General features: G+C 39.8%; 1 protein-coding gene and 1 long non-coding RNA gene across 4 annotated transcripts in view; both read right to left on the minus strand.

The window, feature by feature from the left end:
* Positions 1-22,600, minus strand: part of KCNIP4 (potassium voltage-gated channel interacting protein 4) — a 927,129-nt gene that overhangs the window by 693,942 nt on the left and 210,587 nt on the right. The window lies entirely within an intron of this gene.
* On the minus strand, positions 3,734-9,331 carry LOC118499140. Its single transcript, XR_004901659.1, has 2 exons — positions 9,274-9,331; positions 3,734-9,110 (listed from the first exon to the last, which is right to left on the minus strand). It is a non-coding gene; the product is annotated as an uncharacterized LOC118499140 (long non-coding RNA).

Raw genomic sequence — 22,600 nt, forward strand, 5'->3', positions numbered from 1 at the left:
ATGCCTCTAGTATAAGCTGGGCAAAGCCCATTCTGGTACTAACTCAATGACCTAGGTGGGTTATTCTACTTGGACATATTTGGAGTCAGGACAGAAGACTTAGACATTTGGAACCAAAGCCAAAGTGTATTAGCTATGTACTGCTGCATAACAAGTTGTCTAGAGCTTAGTAACTTAAAACAACATGAATTTATCACCCAGTTTCTGTGGGTCAGGACGCAGCACAGAATGGTCTCTCAGGGCCAAAATTAGAGTGTCAAGCCAGGGTCCCTTGTCCTCTGGGGCCTGGAGAACTTATGTAAGCCCGTGTGGTTGGAGCAGAATTTAATTCTTTCATTGTAGGACTGGGGTCCCTATTTCTTCGCTGGCTGTCAGCTTGGGACCATTCAGCCCCTGGAGACCATCCACAGTTCCTTGTCACGTGCCCCTCCCTTTTCAAAGCTAGCAATGAAGAGTCTCCCTTCTGTTGAATCCCTGTCACATTTCAAGTCTCTGTTGCCAGGAAGAAGCTTGCTTTTTTTTATGGGCTAGCTTGATTAGATCACTTCCACTCCCCCAACCGAACATAATCTCCTTTCTTAAAGTGAGCTGTGCCAAATAGCAAAACCTAAATACGGGAGTGATGTTGTGATATCGCATCATCATCCCAGGTCCCTCTCACAGACTGGGGAGGATATTACAGGGAGGCTTGGGTCTGTGAGGGATCATCTTAGAATTCTACCACACGTATGGTATTGAAGGGAGTGTCAGAAAACCAAGGCCCCTGAGCAAATAAGCTATTATCTCTAGTAAGTCTATCCAAGAAAAGGTAGAGAGAGAGAGAGCATCTCTGGAAATATGGAGGTTCACATGAGTGATCACTGAAACTTAGTGAAGATTAAGAGTTAAAACAGGATGTTTTGCCCAAAGAAATGACCTAGTTAAAAGTACTCTATTTTGGAAATATGAATACTTGCAACTTAACCATTCCCTAGCTGAGAAGATTCTAGCACAGTGTCCTTCCATGCAGTTGGGTGACCAAGCTAAAGCCTGCCCAGCCTGGGTAGGGCCAGTTTATGAAACATGATGAATCCTGAATGAGTCAAGGGTTCTATAGCCAAAGAAACTTCTGGCCTTACCAGAAGTTTCAAAAATGAAACAAATAGCCAAATGGAGCTTCCTAAGTATCCTCACTATAGACCACAGATTAAGAAGTTCCTGGTAGGTAGACTGTCTGGGTTAGATTCCCAGCTCTCTATTTTACTTGACCTTGGGAAAGGTATTTACTGCAATTTGCTTCCCATAACTTGGCTGTAAATTGAGGAGTAAAAAGATATCCAATTGAAGTTAGATAAATATGTATGTACATAGTATATACACATGTACATACATAATGTCTGACATAGTTATATGCAATAAAATGATATTACTTCTAGTTCATATTTCTCTTAATATTATCCAGAACCAAAGTTTGTATATGTTGACCCTACGACTGATTTCTCAGAGAGCCATTGGATGTGCCCGTATCACTGTATTTTGTAGTTACATGCTTATCCATGCATGTCATTTTCTGGGTGGTAAGTTTCCTTACATAGACAGTCATGCTCCTCACTGATCTATACTTCTAGGCCTGTAGTAGACACTCTATAAATAAATATGAGTTGCTTGAATGTTACATCTGCCTTAGCAGTAAATCATCTTTGCAGAATGAGTTTTCAGTTACAGCCAGCACTGACTGCCACCCAATTTACACTTAGGCTTCTTACTAACAGAATCCAAATTTTGTTTTGGGGCAGTAATGTGCCAGGACCATTGGATCCACTGTCTCTTTTGTTAAAAAGTTCTGCCCCAAACTCTGTAGGGGAAACTACCTAACATTTTCCTATCTGGAATTGGGATGTGAGGTCAGAGTGGGAACAGCCATTTTGTGGCTTTGAGGCATAAACTGGAAGAGAAAAGATACAAACTAGGGGTGGTAGTGTGGAAAGGTGTAAGGAGCCTAGGACACTAAGGACTTGAGAATCCACTGCAGTAATAGCAGACAGGGTACCCCTGAACTTCCTGATTTGTGAGGAAAATGAATGTCTATTTGGTCAAGCTACAGTAGTCATATTTCTGCTATGTGCAGCCTGTTACAAGATTTAACTGTTGCAACAGTTCATCTAGCACTGAAGACCAGAGATCACCAATGAGCTCACAAAGTACAGTTAGTCCATATCAATGACATCCTCCTGCCACTCGATGATACATAATTGGATATAGATCCATCGCACAAGTAGCTGGAGTGGGGGTGAGAGGAAGCAAATAAGGAGAATGATGTCTAAGGATATGCTTAAGTGTAACTTCAAGCAATGGGGAGCAATCATCCATTGCTGGGCAACAGAGAGAGCTTTCAAGTTAGCCTCTCATTTTGCATATGATGAGCCATGTAATTCAATCAGCCTGCTAGGGAAAAGAGAGCTGCAAACAGAAAAGTTGAAGTGTGGCTACAGACGTCAACAGAATTACAGAGGAGGAGATGTTCTGCACAGTCATCATGCAGTAGCTTTTCCAGGGCAACACACACACACACACACACTTGAGCACTGCCGCGTGTGTTTGCATGTGTGTACATTAACCTGTTTGTCATTGAGATTCAGAACATTCTAGTCGTTAAGAACACAGAGCCGGAGCAGATTGCCTTGGCTGGAATTCCACTTCTGCAGCTTACTGGCTGTGTAGTCTCATCTTCTCATCTTCAGGTTTGGGCTTTCTGATCTGCAGAATGTTTATAATAGAATCTTCTCATAGGATTATTATAAGGATGATAATACTTAACATGGAGTACACAGGATGAGGCTTAGCACAGTCATGTATGTGCTACCAATATTATTTTTACAATGCCACATAAGTAAATATGCTCTCAGCTTGTACACATATAAAGGACAGTCTTTATAAGCACATCCGTTTCTATATAGATAAACAGAAAGCCTATTGTCCTAGATTTGTAATGCTGTTTACATGCTGAAGATCCTTATGAATTCTAAAAAGGGCCAGCAGCCATCAACTATGACAGCTAACGTGTATCGGATATTTACTACATGCATTTTCTTCTTTAATCCTCGCAATGTCCAAAGAATGTAGTATTATATTACAAGTCCTATAAAGGATGGATAACTTGCCCTTAGCAACAAAACAAGGAGGCAGGGGAACTGGAATTAGTGTCTAAATCCAATTCTCTCCATCTCTGTGTTTTTGTACCTAGTGCTATTATTTTTACCTTTGCACTATTTGTGTGTTAAGTTAAATGGCATGCCACACCTTTTTTTAAAAAGTCTTCATTTAGGAAACTCAAATAAGTTTCTATGACTACAGGAAAATACTATCAAGCTAATGTTTACAAACAAATCTCCTATATTTCACCCTGGCTGGTGTGGCTCAGTGGATTGAGTGTTAGCCTGTGAACCAAAGGGTCACTGGTTTGATTCCCAGTCAGGGCACATGCCTGGGTGGCAGGTCAAGTCCCCCATGGGGGTGTGTGAGAGGCAACTACACATTGATGTTTCTCTCCCTCTCTTTCTCCCTCCCTTCCCTTCTCTAAAAGTAAATTCATAAAATCTTTTTTTAAAATCTCCTGTGTGATATTAATTTCTTTTATTTATATCTGAGAACAGTAATGCTTGGAAAAATCTTCAAACAAAAAATACCTAGTTTTGAAATGTAAAACCTAAAGTATTTTTGTCAAAAATGCTGAATAAGCCACAACTTTCTGCCCATTCACATAAGAAACAGTCAATTTATAGTTGAAGGATACAGAACAAAACATAATAAACTTCAGTATATACACATCCACCCCAAAACCAAGCAACCCTCAGAGGGTTATATAGTCGGTCACCTGGTTTTTTGTCTGCTGGGCATTCTTTCCACTAGTTGTCCATTTAGTTGCTCTAAGTGCCCACTCCAAGGGCACTTAGTCAAGAGGACGAAACCTAATCCCACTGCACCATCTACGGGTTACAGTGGGTGTGCTGGGACAGAGCTGCACCAGCCCAGAGAACAAGGTTCACTTCTTGTACTCAACATTACAAGATCTCTTCTGACAAACACGCGTCCAGGTCTGTGCCATCCTATCCACCATCACCCAAGTATCCATAGAAACAGCTGGCACATAGTAGGTGCTAAAAAGTGTTGGGTTGAAAACTGAAGGATGTGTCTGCAGAAAGAGAAAGGGAAATGACTCTTCACCCTCTCTCTCCTTTCCTGCATCGTGTGCAGTTGAGGGCTGACGCTACTTCCTAGGATGTCTTCACTCACAATGTCTATGCACTGTCATCAAATGAAAGGCCCAGGGCCTGATGTACTGTTCCATCCAGAATGCACAAGCAGACGTGGGTGGCATAACAAATAACAAGGTTAGACCCCGTGTGAGCTCTCTTTTGCATAATAAGATCCCACATGTTAAAATGCAGATTTATTTTAAGCCCTGGAAGTGCTCACCATATGCCTCAGTGGCCGAGAAGATGGATACTTAATAGATAATCTGCAATGCAAGCCAAAGAACTAATCATGGCCATCTGATCGTCAGGCCCCATTGGAAGCTGGAAATGAAGAGCCGGGAAACAGAGCCAGAAACTGGCAACATGTCTCATGGGCAGGAGGAGACCAGGAGCCCAAAGGGATGGGATGATGGCATGCACATCTCCCCAACCTAAGCAATAGAAAACAACAACAATAATAATACATCTCCATTACAGTGTTCCTGCTATGAAGCACGAAATCCACTAAACGCGTGTGTCCACTGTAATCTTATTTAATCTCCCATCCTTGGGGAAGCTGATGAGGACACTGATACCCCAAGAAGCCGGGATATTGTCCAAAGTCTCCTCAAATATGGGAACTCTTAGTTCTGTTCACAGTTTTTAGTTTTTAGTCCAAGCTTTTCAACTATCCTATAGAACATGGCACATCATAGATGCTAAACATTTATCAAATAACCATATAACACAGTGAAGTCAATTGCTTTTTAAGCACATTTAATAGACCATAGTGCACAAGTTTTAGTCCCACCATGTGTTTTATGAGACAGCGGCCATTATGAATGAAATAGCTCCAACATTGCCAGGGCACTTCTCTGCCATCGCACTGGTTGTTAGAGGACACTTTGTCCTTCATTAAGGAATGAAAGTCACGAGCCATACTGCCTCTCTTTGAACTCCTTGGTCCCTGTGTAAGTTTGCTAGGATTACTATAACCAATGGAGTGACTTCAACAACAGAAATTTATAGTCTGAGAGTTCTAGAGGCTGGAAATCCAAGGTCAAGACATCAGTGGCAAGGATTCCTTCCGAAGCTGTCTGTGAGGGAGTCTCTGTCCCATGCTTCTCCCCTAGCTGCCAGTGGTTACCCAGAAATCTTTGGTGTTCCTGGGCTTGTAGATGCATCAGCCCTGTCTCTGACTTCATCTTCACAGGGCACACACATCCTGCCCCAGTGTGTCTGTGTCCAAAGCTCAGCTTCTTAAAAGGATCCCAGTCATATAAGATTAGGGGCCCACTCTACTCCTGGATGACCTCATCTTAACTAATTATATCTGCAACAACCCTATTTACAAATAAGGGCACATACTGAGGTTCTGGGGGTTAGGACTTCAACATATAATCTTTGATGCAATTCAACCCATAACAGTGTGCCATATCTGTGCCTTTGTACGAGCTGTTTCCACATGGACAACCTCCCCCACCCCACTGCTACCATCTATCTCCCTGTGTCCCATGCATTTTTCAATTGGTAATTAACCACTCAGGTCACCACTACTATTTCCCTTCCTTCAGGAAGCCTTCCCTGACCCAGCTCAATAAATGTCATCTGATATTATGAATAATAATATGAATAACAGCAGATGAATATAAGCCACACTGAGCAGTCACGTAGCAATGACAGAAAGCAGTCTTTTCAGTCCTGCTCTGTGATGATTTGCTTCTTAGCTTTCTTATAATACTTTGATCTTTTTTTTAACATTGAAAATAGTCAAGGCTGCTTCCGAGCATGAGGTTGTTATCCCCACGGGTTCATTATTTTCAGGGGCGCACTTTGTGGTAATAACAGATCTGCAGGTCCAGTGTCAGACTGACTCCCTTTCTACATTCTACTCTTTGAGACTGATCTCAGACAAAGCAAAACACACCTAATCTCATTGTCTGAACTCTGAAATCAGCATACAGCTCTCAGGTTGTAGAGCTGATGTGAGGACTAGAGATATACCTGGGACAGTACCTGACTCATGGCAGATTTTCAGGTTCTCAATGTTTAATGATTATTATAACTGGGATTATCTGTATTATTCATGTTTATTGTAGTCTACAATGTTTCTTTTAGTCTACAGCACTAAAAGTGGAAAAGCATCTGTTAGACTGATCTGTGACATGAGAATCACTAGACTCTGGGTCTCTTTCTTTGCATCAATATGTGAGATTTCGTGCACAAGCCCGTGAAATCTACTGAGATTCTTTGGAAACACTCTGGGCTTGGCTTTGCCCATAATTTGATGTTCGATGAAGGTGTAGTACAGTATTACTAATGTGTCATCAAATATCTTTAAAAATAATTTTACCTAAAATATACAAGTATACAGATACATATTGAAAACAACAACAAGAATTCCTATAACCAGGAAATAAACCTTCTTGAAGCAAACATTTAAGGCTGTCATTCAACACATTGTCATTTTACTTCTTTGGAGGTAAGCGGACTTTTTATTTAGGTTGAAGACTCTACCACTTGATCTTAAGTCATGTGACCTGGGCTGCAGTATATACATAAAGACATAATAAAGCTACAGCCCGCAAAGAGAGTATCGCATAATACTTATTCTTTAATACAACATATGTAGTCTTGGGGGTGGGGTGCAAGAGTCATGGGCACTAGACAGGGGGTGAGGGGCCAAAATTCCCTCACCGTATTTCCTATGACCTCCATCTTTCTTGTGAAATAAGAGTAATCTAAATCTTCTCTTCAGCTTATAGAAGTGAATGATTCTGTGATGTTCTCCAGTAAGAGACTGGTATTGCAGAAGATACAACACTTAGTTTGCAATGGTATCCTACTGACAAAACTGAACTAGTAAATAGACCAGTTCAAAATCTCTCAAAATAATGTGCATAATTTATATGCAGTTCACAAAGTAGCCCATTGATTATTAGATTAGCCTCACAAATTTCACCTGAAAATCAATTTGAGAAAATTTAGGTCTAGCTGCTTGGCAGTCAATTGGGTAGTTTAATATAATGAATGGTGGGTATAGGAAATAAAATAAAAACTGTATAGCTAAACTCTTCATTTTCAGTGAAGAAAAGTAAGCTTTAAAAATGTCTTGGATGTTATATTTTGATATAGATGTAAGTAAAAAAGGAAATTAATGAGCTAGACATTTTGACTACTGACATATATAGCAATTTACTTCTTAAAATAGCTTTAAAAGACTATGATTTAACATTAAGTCAAATTTAAAATTCCTTGAAGCTTAAACAATTCATCAGTATGCTACACTAGGAGCTCATTATAACATTTGTGATAGATAAAAATATGTTTTTTTTAATTCACCGCTGGTTTTTCATGAATGCATTTAATGGACTTTGTAACTAAAAATATATAAAATGGAGTGATCTAAACTATATTTCTCAAGAATAGAAATGATAATGACACATTTATGTTCCAAGGTATGATGATACCTCATCTTCGTGAGCTGAAAATACCACTGAGAACAGAACATGGCTATTCTGCAAATGATAATCACTGATTGGTTGATGGACTCATTCATTCATTCATTCATTGGTTTACTCAACCAACAATGTTTACAGAGATGCTGCTGTGTGCCTGACTTAAAGAAATGGATATCACAAGTCACGATTCTGGGATGCTGTGTAGGTGTCTTGTCACATGTTATATACTCAGCGGAGTAGCGTAGTATGCATGCAGCTGGCACTCAAAAAGTTGTTATGGAGGAAATTAAGGAATGCTATTTTCTTTAAAAACTGGTGATCTATGTATGATTGGCATTTTAGTGGTCATAGTTTATCTCATTCCTTAACCATACGATAATACAAGACTAGGTTATATTTTAATTTAGAGCTTTAAAACCTGCATCCTGGATGCAATTTGGTTGCAAACCACTTTCATCCATCAGTTTTCATACATTACTTTTAAAAGTAAAACTTTCTTAGAGCAATTTTGGGTTCACAGCAAAGCTGAGGGGAAGGTATAGAAATTCCCTATATCCCTCCTAGCCCCTACACATGCAGCATTTCCCCTTGTCAACAGCCCCACTCAAGGTACATTTGTTACAATTGATGAACCTACACTGACACATCATAATCACCCTAAATCCATAGTTCACATGATATTCACTCTTGGTGTTGTACATCTATGGGTTTGGACAAATGTATAATGACATGCATCCATCATTATAATGTCATATGGAGTATTTTCACTGCCCTAGAAACCTCCTGAGCCCTGACTCTTCACCCCTCTCCTCCCAAATCCCTCGCAATTCCTGATCTTTGCCCTCTCACCACAGGTTTGCCTTTTCCAGAATGTCATAAAGTTGGAATCACTTAATATGTAGGCTTTCACATTGGCTTCTTTCCCTAGGAATATGCATTTAGGTTTCCTCATGAATTTTCATGGCTTAACAGCTCATTTCCTTTTAGCTCTGAAAAATATTCCACTGTCTGGGTGTACCACAGTTCATTTATCCTTTCAGCTACTGAAGGGCATCTTAGTTGTTTTTTAAGTTTTGACATTTATAAATAACACTGCCAAAATCATCCATGTGAAGGTTTTTGTGTGGACATAAGTTTTTAACGTTGTTAGAGAAATGCCAAGGACCACTGTTGCTGAATTATATGGTAAGAGCACATTTAGTTTCATTAAGAAACTGCCAAACTGTCTTCCAAAGTAGCTGCACCATTGGCATTCCCTCCAGCAATGAATGTGAGTTCCTGTTGCTCCACATCCTTAGCCGCACTTGTTGTTGTCGTCAGTGTTCTGAATTGTGGCCATTTGCATAGGTGTTTAGTAGTATCTCACTGGTGTTTTCTTTTGTGTTTCCCTGATGCCATAGGATGTAGAGTATCTTTCCATGTGCTCATTTGCCGTCTGTATATCTTCTTTTTTTTTAGGATTTTATTTATTTACTTTTAGAGAGGGAAGGGAGGGAGAAAGAGAGAGAGAGAGAGAGAGAAACATCAATGTGTGGTTGCTGGGGGCTGTGGCCTGCAACCCAGGCATGTGCCCTGACTGGGAATCAAACCTGTGACACTTGTATATCTTCTTCAGTGAGGTAAATGTTACAGTCTTTGGCTCATTTTTAATAAAGTTTTTTTGTTTCCTTATTGCAGCACTTTAAGAGTCTCTTGTATATTTTGGATATTAATCCACTTTAAAAATTGTTTTTACAATTAAACAGCCTGTATTTTATTATTATTTTTAATTTGTTTTCCAACTTAAAACATCTTACTAAGACTCTTTCTTCACTTGGTCCTGATAGAGCTAACATATTAATCTTCTTCAAGTACAATTCTGATAATGCATTTTTTCAATTATAGTTCACTTTCAATATTATTCTGTATTAGTTTCAGGTATACAGCATAGTGGTTAGACAATCATTAATTTATTTTATTTTTTCAATTACAGTTGATAATGCATTTTTCAGATGACTACGTTTAATGATCACATCACTGGTTTTTATATGAAATAAAGACTCCTTTGTCTGGTATTCAAACCCATTCCATTTCTATCTCCATTTCTCCTTCTCAGCTTTAACTTCTACTATTTTCATACATCAAATAATTTCATGAGCTGGATATCTGCAAAATAATTGCTACACCTTAGGTTCTTCCAAGGATTAAGGAAAATAAAAACTAGCATACGGTAGGTTCTCAATAAATCACAATTATTCACTAGAATTATTGATAAGACTCCCTGGTAGAAAGAGTATGGTTGGTACAACAGAACAAAATCTGGTTTCAAACCCTAAATGTTACTTCCCAGCTTTTGGTTTCAGAGGGGTTAATTAATATCCATGGAATGGATGTTATTTGTAAAGCGGTGACGATGGTTGGTTGGTTGATAAGAGGATGGAGGTGAACTAAATAGCTGGTGAGAGTAATTTAGGTGAAAGCACCACAGACAGCTTGTCTCCTTTCCCCTCTGTCCCACATGTGCTCACAGTGCTGCAGGCTCGTCACTATGCATTTATTAAATAGGTCCTTTCCTGCCACCAAACTTTCTCTCAAATCCATCCCTCAACTATCCTTCCTGCAGCTCTATCAACACTCTACCAACCATAAAGCTCAGCTCGAACACCTCCCTTATTAAAGGAGGTCCTAGGATTTTTCCACTCAGAAATGTCTTCCATCCTTCTTATACTCCCATACCATACCAAATATAATATTTGTATATATATCCTCTTATTTCCATATACTTCTTTTATGTAGATTGGAAACTAAGAGGCAAGGGTACATATTTTATTCTCTCTCATATCTCTTAAATTACCTACCCCCCCACATGCTGCATATAAGAAACATTCAATAATGTTTGCTTAAATTAACTACATTATGATTTTTCTGTATATGTTGGACTCTGTTACATAATTCATTACTTCTCATTTAAAGTGATTTCTACATTGAGGAGCCTTTCACATCAAGCAAAACATATAACATATTTGTTTCCATTGATCAACCCACACATCTTTTCAAACTTTCCCTTGGAGATGTGGGCTCCTGGGGAATCCCAGAGGACAGCTGGGGAAGATCAGCGTCGATGTAGCTCAGGGGAATTTCCACGGTGGACTGGTGTACCCTGCTGTGGCATTGGCACACACACACCCAGCACCTCGGCAGAAGGAAAGAGAAAGATGGCACTGCCAACTTGGACATGGACGTCAGAGTGGGCTCCTGGGGCGGGGGGTTCTCTGTCTGCTCCTCTAATTTGCTATTATTGTCCCTAACAGAGGTCAAAGAAGACTCATGCTTGCAACTGAGTTCCAGTTTCTAGTAGTGGTTGTAGAGAAGAAAACAGAACCATGGTACTTAGACCTGCACCCTCCTTCTAGTGCACCACACTTAGTAGGTTCTTTTTATCCTTGACATTTCAGCTGGTGTCCCTGGAATGTTGAGAAGCACGTAACAAAGTAAAAACTAAAACCCAGGTTTATGGTAACATTAAACCAGTGCCAAAAGGCAAAACAAAAAGGCCAAACCATTTTGGCATAAGAAATTACTAACAGCTTTCATCTTTGAAGGGAAAAGAAAAGAATGCTTGAGGTCTGAACCGAGTAAGGGAAGCTTTCTGGCTGTGAAGGACACTTGTCAGTTCTGGGTGAGGGGCAGTACAATCCAACCCAGGTAGTTTGCAGGCACTTCAAGATGAGGACCGTGTCCAGAGCTCCTCTTCAGAAGTGTGTTGGGCTTCCTCTCACCACTTGGCCGAAAGGGTATTAGCCTGAGTGTGAGGCTGTTTCCAGTGTTGTAAACACCCTGTCACATTCTTCCTCAAGTTTGAAAGAATGAAGTGCAGAATTGGGGAAGCCCCGAGGAAAATCTGACTACCCAGGCCTGCAGAGTTTGGGGAGATATTATTTATTTTATGTTTGTTAAAACCTTTTCCTAAAAAAAGTAAAAAAAAAAAAAAAAGAATTCACCAGAACTAATCACAGAAGGGATGGAAGAAATAATAGATGAAAAGGAAATCCGTTCTTTTCCACCAGTCGGAAACTCAAAACTCCTGTATATGAAAACATACAAAGATTTAAAAAAACCACACCTTTAAAAATCATTTAAAAAACCTTTTCCAATAATGAAACATATCGCTTCTCTTTATTTCTATGCAGTCACTTTATACTTTCAATTTTGTCCAAAAGAAATTTCCCAAGTTCTCTGGCTTACCACCTAAATACACATTTCTCTTGTCACAGTCCACAGCAGGCATCCCTCCCCACCCACCATCACCACGGGATAAGATGAAGATCACCACGGGCCTCAAATACAGAATACAATAACATCTGCCTCCAAGTCGATGTGCTAAATGGCATTGGAAACTTGTCTCTCATTACAAATGCAGCATTATGCAAGCCACCCAGAATAACGACAATGGCACACAAAAGCAGCTTTAATTAGGACTCTACTTCATGCGACTCAGGCCTCCTACGTATAACATTATCTTCATGTAATTTTGGTTTGTGGTCTAAAATAATCGTTTCTATATAAAAATGATTGTAACAGCTTTGCAGTTCTATGTGGGCTCTTAAAAACCACAAATCCCATACACAGAACCGAGAGAAGGGCAAAAATATCAAGCAGGGAAAAGATTCAGGCTGGTAATATAGACATAGTTTGTTAGGTCCTAGGAAAAGGAGGAGAAACAGGAGAAAGGTTATAGCAACATCCCCGAGTACTGTCCATTTCCCCTTGAACCAAAATTATTTGGTTCAAGGGCTACTCAAAAGATAAAAATCAAATGCAACATAGTTATATTTTACACTGACAATTTAAACTATATAAAAAAGAAGCGTCCCTGGCTGGCGTAGCTCAGTGGATTGAGCGCGGGCTGTGAACCAAAGCATCGCAGGTTCGATTCCCAGCCAGGGCACATGCCTGGGTTGCAGGCCATGGTCCCCAGCAACCATATATTGATGTTTCTCTCTCTCTCTCTTGCTCCCTCCCTTCCCTCTCTAAAAATAAATAAATCTTTAAAAAAAGAAGAAATATTAACAATTTTAAAAAATGTTGCTATAATAGCTATTTACCCAGAAAATATTCCAAAACAATCTCATTTGGGGCACGCAAAGGGGAGAAGGTTAAGCACCCAGAGTGAAGGTTATTTTAGAAATATCAGGGAAAAAGGAAAAGCAGCCCTTGTTAACAAGACTTATAAAATGATTTGAAATCAGGTTGTAAACAGTCAATCTAGCCCTTTGTCAAAACTAGTTTCTAACTTACTTTCATTCTTGGTCCTGTTGAGAAAAGGAAGTTTACATAAGTGACTGCCACCTTCTTTTTTAAACCTTTTTTGCAAAGCATGTAGATGGAGTTTTGCTGATAGTTTCCTGAGGATGAAAAGATGACCCCAACCCACAATGGGGGGTTGGGAGGAGGGGAGCTATAAGAGTTTGGGAACACTGTGATGACTGAGGCCGCCCTCTTCTCAGAGGTCAGCTTTGGTTAAATAAAGGCTATTTTACCTGCTTTCTGTATACCTTCAATGGGACTGAATTAGTATCATAAATAGCTTCTGGGTGTTGCTCATTGACCCACATAGACCCACATAGGCCTTGAAGCTGTGATCATGACCTTGCTTGTGCTAAGGCCTAATACCTTTGAGGTGAGGATAACACCATTTAATTTCTGAATGGTCCCTTAGAACCCACTAACCTCCTTTCAGGTACTTCTGCATATACTGGTACTTTGGAACTGCCTCGGGCCAAATTCATTCCACAGAAGGTTGACATCTAATACACCAAAGTCCCTGTATTAGAAATACACACACACATATACACACATATAGATATATATGGCTTCTATATATATGTGTGTTAGAAATATATATATATTTATGGCATATATATACATATACATATATTCCAACTTCCCATTCTCACAATGCCACTATTTTGTGAGGAAGAAATTCAAGGCACAGAATGTCAAAGGTAGCATTCAAACCCAGGTCTTCTGAGGTCATGTCCATTGCTGGTGCACCTAAGCCACAGTACAGTTCTGTGCATCAGTCATATTTCAAGCACCCCATTATTCTCTTCAGTTGCTATTTACATCTGCCAAGAAAAAAACAGAGGCAACCGAGAGGAACACCCTTCACTACCTAGGACTTCAAGAGGGGCCAAGATGGTAGGAAAATGAGAAAGTGTTTATTCCTATCATATATTTAAACCAAATACATATTTCTACTCATCTTCTTGCCATTTGAAAGCTGGCGATGCCTTCTGGTGAGCAGAAGATGTCAGATGTGGGCTGACCTAGCAAAACTACCCAGCAGAGTGGTTAAAAGCATAGACTCTAGGGTCAGACACCTCAGCAACTCTTTTGGCTTTGCTGTTTACTAGCTGTGTGGCCACAGGCACGTGACTTAATCCCCTGTGTCTCAGGTGCTTCCCAGAGAGACATACGAGACTAAAAATTCGCACTCATAATGCAAGTGTAAGTCGAGTTCCTTTATCTACTCATGCCATCTGTAATACACTATGGTTTTTTTAAAAAGATTTTATTTATTTATTTTTAGAGAGGGAAGGAAGGGAGAAAGAGAGAGAGAGAAACATCAATGTGCGCTTGCTGGAGGTCATGGCCTGCAACCCTGGCATGTGACCTGACTGGGAATTGAACCTGAGACACTTTGGTTCTCAGCCCTCGCTCAATCCACTGAGCTACACCAGCCAGGGCCACTATGGGTTTTTAAAATATGCATACTGCAAAGATGGATTTTGCACACAAGACAACTTTATTACATTGTTTTTGTGTGAAAATTTTTATTTTGTTTCACATGTAACTTTAAATTACCACAATAATTTTGTGACCTTACTTGGTATTTCTTGGAGTTTCAATATTTTGAGAGCCCTAGAGAAAATGACAGGCCTTGGCCCTGCAGGCCTGGAGAGGCCTGACTCCAGCGTGCTCATGCTTAGTGTGTTCACCCGCAGCATGAGTTGGCTGCCAGTGGCTGCCTTACAGTCTTTCAGTAAAGATTAAATAAGATAGTTTATATAAAGGATCAGCACAAGTGGATCCCCAATCAATCAGTGCTGTTATTCTTCAGAAGAAAAAGAAATCACTCTTTTTTAAGATTCACTACTAGTCCTCAGACTCACCAGTGTCCCCCAACGTTCAGGAAAGGGATGACACATGGACATTTCACCATCTTCTGAACACGATGGAGGAAGATTTGTTCTCATTTGCCCTCAACAGTTAGGGAGAATGGGGAAAGGAGCCATAAAAGTTAGGGATGGATGTTTAAAAACAAAACATATAAATGAAAAATACTGTAGCAGGAAGGGACATTTGAAGACAAAAATGTGTATACTGAACACAGCGAAGTGGTGGAACCTAGTTACAAACCTAACTCTTAAGTACAATTGTAGACTGGGAAAAAGCTGAGGAATAATCACCACTGCTTTCTTCATCCATCCCCTGGCCCCGTGTTTTAAACAAACATACACAAGCTCTTGGTAGAAGCTTATCAACGTGAACGCCAATGGCATAAGTCATGGATCTGAAGAGAATGGCAGATGGAAATTTGAATTGGAGGGCCCACAGGACAAGTAGGCTCACATCCAGACAGATCTTCGTACCATGGACTTTCTCCTGGGAACACTGCATAGTATCATCTGCAGTGGGCATGATGGTGAACTGTAAAAGCCTATCAGCCAAACCATGCTGGGTGCAGACAACCCTCAAGGTCCAGGTCTTTATTTCCAACTTGTACGCTCAGCTGTAGCCAACCACTTGCATCCTTAGATGTCTTCATTCACCCCTGACCTTACATGGAGTCCCTGTGGTCTTCTGTCTGTTTCAATTATTATAGATTGAGTAGAGTAAAAACTAATTTTAACGCCATCTGTAGTAAAACATGGATAAAAATACATTTATTCAAATTTATGCAGAAAGCCCCCACCAGTGTGGCTCAGTGAGTTAGAGTGTTGTCCTGTGTAGACCAAAGGGTCACAGGTTCGATTCCCAGTCAGGGCATATTCCTGGGTTGTGGGTTCAGTCTCTGTTGAAGGCATGAGTAGGAGGCAACCAATTGATGTTTCTCTCTCACATTGATATTCCTCTCTCTCTCTTCCCTCCCTTCCCATCTCTCTAACATCAATAAACATGTACTCAGGTGAAGATAAAAAATAAAAATAAAAAATAGAATAAAATTTGTGCAGAAAATTATAGACACATTAATGTTGAAAAAAAAAATCATCGACTAACAAAACCTCATCATTTTCTCTGGCTGCCACTTTGTTCCAAGCATTTTTCTGGGTATAGACACACTGCTTTTATGTCTGCTTCTAGAAGACTATTATATTGCTTTCAAAAATTTTAGTGGTGCCAAAACAAGATACTACCTTTGAAGGAGAATGCATAAAAATAAAATTGGGATGTTGTTCCTTTTTTAAAAAGATGACAGCATAATGCACTTACTGAGGTAACACTGACTCTCTGATTAAGAAGAACAGCTTGATGATAAGATGTATGGCAGTTTGACTCTAATAACTTTTTTTGGTCCATAATACATGTTTGTTTCTTGATGTCATCAATTGCGCTGAATCTCTGCCTCATTAGAGCCTTTTCAAATACATTATTGCAACGGATCATCTCTCCACATTACCGTATCCATTATCTATGGAGCAAGTTCATCTAATTTCCCCAGCACTTTATGAGGAAAAACAAAAAAGGCCCACTTTCCCATATTTCAGTATGATTTATGCTGATGGTAGAGCCCAAGTATTTGTATTTTCTCTGGTTCTTCTATTTGCGTAACATATGAAGTAGCGAAGTTAATATTCTTCTGAAAAACTCCGCTCTGGTCTCCACTGATTTGAACATAAAGTTCAAAAGGAGGTGGTATCTTATAAAGACTCTGAGCTTACTGCATTAAATTAACAATACTAATCTCTGTGTTTCGCAGGGTACTTACTCGGAGCAGTTTTATAGACACTAAGTGAAAATGCCAAAGCTGACTTTTAGACAAAAAGCAATAATGAAAATTCCTTTAGACATTCCTTCCGGTCTTTTTAGAGGATATACTTAAGCTGGTGGTGATGAATAAAGGGGAGAACTGAGAGCCACCCAACAGGTTTTTCTCCTCTCTTTATTCTGTCTTGACTCCAGCACTGTCTAGATCCCACTGACCTGGGGGAAATAAACAGAAGAAAACGATAAAAAGAAGGAAGGGAAAGGGACAACCATTTTGCAAATAAATAAATAGCCATCTCAGGAATTCTGGGAGGGGCACAGCCTAGACAACCGTGCCCTTGGAAGAGGGAAGGGACAGAGGGGACTACAGGCCCCAACAATTCTGCACATGCAATTAGGCATCATGGGGTATGAAAGGGAAAAGCTGTAGAAAGTTTTCGTGATGCTGCAGACCTGTGTTCATCCATTTGTGCTGCTATAACAAAATGCCACAGACTGGGCGCTTTCCAGGCAACAAATACTTATTTGCAACAGTTCCATAAGTCCAAGATCATGGTGCCTGCTGATTCTGTGTGATGGCTGCTGAGGACTCACTTTTGGGTTCTTGGACAGTGCCACACACAAAGGGGGCCAGGGAGCCCTGTGAGGTCTCTAAGAGCATTAATTCCACTGATTAGGGCTCCACGGTCATGGCCTAAACATCACCCAAAGGCCCTACCTCAACACTGTCATGCTAAGCATCCGAATTTCAACAAAAATGTGGCGGTGGGAGGTGGGGGGACATGAGGAGGCCCAAACACTCAGACCATAGTAAGACCTTAATAAAAGTCATGCTCACCTCACTTTAGCTTTCTAATTCATCTTTTCACACTTGTCTATGGGGAGATTATATATTTCTTGGGAGCCCTACCACCTCTAGTCTTGATTTCACAAGTTTGTTCACTCAAACCTACCTACTGAACATTTACAGTATGCCCTGCCAGGATTAAAGCATTGTACATCAACCATGTAGTCACCAACCTCACTGGGGTCACCATCTTGGGGTTCGGGTGTGTGAAGGGGGATGCTGGAGAAAGATCTGGGGGTAGAGTATCACAAAAGCGCTCTCATGACAGCCATAGGGTGCTGCTGTGTGATTCACTAAATAACAACATGCCTAGACACGATTTGTATTAAATTGCAAATCCATGATGACTGCCTGTGTGCACAGCATAGATAAGTCTTCTTGCACAAGAAGACAAGACAGCAATTATTGCTTCCCTATTCTATAGCGGGTGTGGGACAAGGTGTGGGAAGTAAATATTATAAAATTTATGACTAATGCTTCTATTTCAGAGAGCATTACATCACACTAACTCTTAATGAACACATTGACTGCATGTCACGAATGCACAGATGGACCCACCGGAAGGCATGTTGTGCCATAGCACAGGCTGTGCCGTGAGGCACCATCACACTGTGGTTCACACTGTTGAGAATAGTTCACACTCGACACACCACACGTCTTCTAGTTTCTCTAGACCTGGTTAGGTAGGCTTAGGTATCCAAAGATACCTAAGAGCATTCTTCCACTCCAACTCACCCTCACAAAAGAGACAAGAGAATAAGTGATTTATAGAAACAAAACAAAACAAAACAAATGAACACACAAAAAACCCTGGATTACAAATAATCCTTGTACTTCATGCCTAGGATGAGAACATGGAAGAGGTAACTCGGTGACTCTTCTACTTCTTCGGGGGACCTTGGTTTCACGTCAGGTGACAGATAAAGGATGGGATGACATATTCTGACCAGATGTGAATGGGCCCCCAATAATGTGAAATTATCCAGCTGCTTTTGGATAGCAGTTACATTCTGCAGCTTAACAATGGCCTTCACCCTAAATGTATCGTGACTTTTAACCACTGCTGTGTTAAGACACAGATGAGAGAGAAAACATATTATGATTAAGCAGGAGGTGTAATGTGCTTTCAGTTTGGTACACATATGTATGTGATAACATTTTCCACCATTAAAAGCCAGTAAAAAATATATACTGAATTTAGAACTAAGTTTGAGACTGAAGTAGTATAAGCAATAAAATTTCTATTTTTTTCATTGGTAGAAAAAAACTTTTTTCCCTTAGGATTTACTACCACTTTGAACAAAGCATACATCTGAAATGGAATGAGAATGCCGCTCATGAAATATATTTCTTAATGCCGAATATAACATTAAATTTAGAGAATCAAACCAATCATATTTAACTTAACTTTTATAGGTCAACCCCATCTTATAAAATGATAAGTGGACAGAGTTTTATGAATGAGTAGTTTTGTAAATTTTTAGTAGCTTGCTATGTTTTATAGTGGTATAATCATTTTTTTTAAATTTTACAGTAATAAACATGAAATAAAATGGGGTTACTCAATATCATTTTGTTTCTACTTTGATTTTCGCAGGTCATATTTAGAGCTGACTAAGCAACATAAGCGTTCAACAGACTCTGATTTTATTTTTATCTCATGCCTCACCACACTGATTTAGAAACCTAAATATGTTACAAAATACTAAATTATGAGCAGTCGGAGTTTACTGAATTTCAAAAATCTAACAAGAATGGCTGGCTATGAAAGCAAATGAATATTCTTCAAATGTAGCCCGCCACATTTAAGAAATTCGTACGGGGATCTAGAAGATTCTGTTCTGCCATGATTGATACCATGTTGCTTTTTCAGAAGCCTATTTCTGGGAGATGCCTCCTTCTCCAATGAGTCCCGATCTAATTCCCATCACAAAGTGATTTGGATCGACTGTAGAATTACAATGGAGGCCGAGACTACGTGGAGAACATTCCCACTGTTGGCATATTTAGACTTAACTTCTACATGATGTCCTCCCTACATTATCTCTCCTTCACACAATCCTCATCACATGTCAATGGCCAGCAGAATCCAGTTTTACTCTTGGCTATACTTCATCACTTTTCTCCTGCCACTAATGGATCTATATGATTCATGGGTCCCCTTCTGCTGACATTACTCAGAATCAAGGGTGTTATACGATGTTTTGAGCTCTGCACCAGAACACCAACCTGAAACCCTACACACTACAGTGCTCATGTTCCCAGGAGTGGCAACAAAACCCTAATGGCTTGCAAGAATATAAATTCATTTCACAGGTCAAATGATTCCCAGGAAAAAAGTTAGATACCTAAAAAAATTAAATTATACTCCAGCAATGCCCCTCTTCCTCAAAAGCCAGACTGCAAACAAACACGTTCTCCCCCAGCCCAATCCTGAAGCTTAAAGTAAACAAAATAAATTCTCCTGGGTGTGCTCAGGTGCCTGCAGAAAGATGCGCATCATGTGGGCCTTCTCTCAGAGCCTGAGTGGTGCTTCCTTAACATCCTCAAAGGGATGTGATGGGTGTCACTTGAGGCACTCGCTCTGTAACACATCTGCCCAGTGGCCACCCCCAAGCCTCTGCCAGTTTTGGTTTCCTCCTTTGAGAAAGGGGATCGTAACACTTATTCCTAGAGTTGTCGGGGACTTTAATTGATAAAATAATCTGGTCAAAATGTACTTACGCTTGAGAGAGGGAAAGGTTAGTATTTAAATATGTGTTTTGTTTTCATCAGTGTAGCATGTACTTGTTGTTAGGTGTGATTTTTTTTTTTTTAATCTGCTTCTGGCTGGTTCAGATACCATGGAAGCATCCTAAGGCTCCTTATAAGGGACAGAGGGAGGGGCAGATGGTTTGGGGGATAATAACAATACACTACTTGTGTATTGTTGTGTAACACATTACCCTCAAATTTAGTGAATTAAAACAGTTTACATTTATCTCAGTTAATGTTGGGCCAGGACTTTGGAAAGGTTTAGCTGGGTGGTTCTGGTTCATGATTTTTCTTGAGGTTGCAGCCAAGTCTTAGGCCAGGGCTCCAGGCAGTTGAGCTGGACAGGGCTTTGTAGATGGTGCACCCACATGGCCATCGATGGGAGGGGAACCCACCCTGCGGGTTTCCTCCTAGACCAACCTCATAGCTTCTCCACAGTGATTCAGTAGAGCCTGCGAGTAAGTCTGATGGCAGCCACAGTGTCCTTTATGACCTGATCTTGGCAGTGACATGCCATTGTGTCTTCTGTACAGTAATGCTCACACTAATCAATGCTGACACCTGTGGGAGGGGACAGTGACGGTGTGCCTTCCAGGAGGTGGGGATTACCGAAGGCCAGTAGCATTTACAGAGCATCTCTCAAGTTACAAAGTGCTTTTCACAAATAAAACAACATAGGAAGTTAAGAAAGCAGAGAGTTAAAATTAGTTGCCTGTGGTCACAATGGCTAAGAGCCTGTATTCAAAATGACTGAGAGGTGCGTGTTTTTCACATTATTTTTTATATCCTTTTGGTTCTCTTAGTTGATGAAAATATAATAACTTCTGATGCTAACTTAAACTTGAATTATAATAATTACAGGACTAATTTTTAATAATAAATATAAAAATAAAACACTGTACTTAATTATGAAGCAGAAAGTTAATTCTAATAGATCATAAAAATGAGAAGGGAAATTTTATTTAAAAATAGAATATCAAAATGAATTCTATTTACTATAACATGACCATTTTCCAGTTCCTGTGTTCTAAAAATTAAATTTATATATCTGGCAAAATTTTATAAAATAAATATAAAAACAAATGGTAGAGAAGTGTTATTCAATTTACTACCTGTAAAACTATTGTTCAAAGCTTGAGACTGCAATTGGTATAATACTAATGTATTATACAGTCTGAACAAGCTAATGATAATGGGTAATGAACTATACTCCTAAGTTATAAGTGAATAGCCAATTTCAGGGTTTTTTTAACAGCCGATTTCAGAATAAGTATTGAAGGCTAATTATTTGGTCCATCATTTCTACCTGACTGAGTTGCAGTCAATGTTACTAGAGAACTAATTAAAGTTTACACGGAAGGTAACGAACAAATTATTGTACACCTGCTTTTATACATGGTTTTAAAAATCCGAACTCATTTTAAGACTCAAAGACACCAGTGCATCTCGTGCCTTGCAGGGTGCATTTGAAGACAGAAATGAAAATAAAACTAGGACCCATCAGCCAACTCAACCTTTTAAACACTTCTCCAGTAAAAAAATCTAACAACAAATTGGATTTTAAATGGAAAATATTAATGACTTGTCAGCAGAGTAAAAAATAATCCTTATAGCCTTTGCTATATTTATTGACTTAGATCCCCATCTAAGTCTGCTCTCAGAGTAATGACCAGAAACTGCGCCCAGATGGACATGAAAGTTCACAGGTCAGCCAAGATCTGTGTGTGTGCGCACGTGCCCTTGCTGAATTTTTCTATCTCTTCTACAGAATCCTGGGTGTGGGCATTCTCTACATCTAGTTCAAATAAACTTTCTGGAGGGTTAAATTGATCTTTAGACTTCTGAGTAAAAGTAATTTTAAAGAGGTAATACTGTAGGGTGTTTATGGAGCAATTTAGCCCCGAATGGTTATGATGAGTGGGTAATATTTCTTAATTGTTTTGAATATTACATTTTGAAGACAGTGCGTTACCACGTTCGCACGTTATCTTCGACTGCAGAACTGCGGTGTGCTTGGCTCTTTCCGACTGTCATCTCCCTCATGTGCCTTTGAGAAAGGGAGCTGGGGTTGAGTATCCGTACCCAGCATATCAAGAAATAGAACTCATCTTCTTGCTCTTATTCCAGGGATTTATTTGCACCCGATACTTTACCGCTTGAGTCTCCGGATGACAGCCTTGGCCGGGCCCACAGAGTGTCTGAAGCTCAGCCACCTGTGGAGCCCACTTACGATGCAGCCGTATCCGTGTTCCTCCTAGAAACTCCTTCACCAGGGAAACTCCTTCATCGGAGCGTTATCAGTGCAACCTCTGGATTAACGTTTTTTAAATACATCAGTTTTAGCTAAATAAAAG

This window comes from Phyllostomus discolor, chromosome 1, assembly GCF_004126475.2.
Source record: "Phyllostomus discolor isolate MPI-MPIP mPhyDis1 chromosome 1, mPhyDis1.pri.v3, whole genome shotgun sequence".
Classification (NCBI taxonomy): Eukaryota; Metazoa; Chordata; class Mammalia; order Chiroptera; family Phyllostomidae; genus Phyllostomus; species Phyllostomus discolor.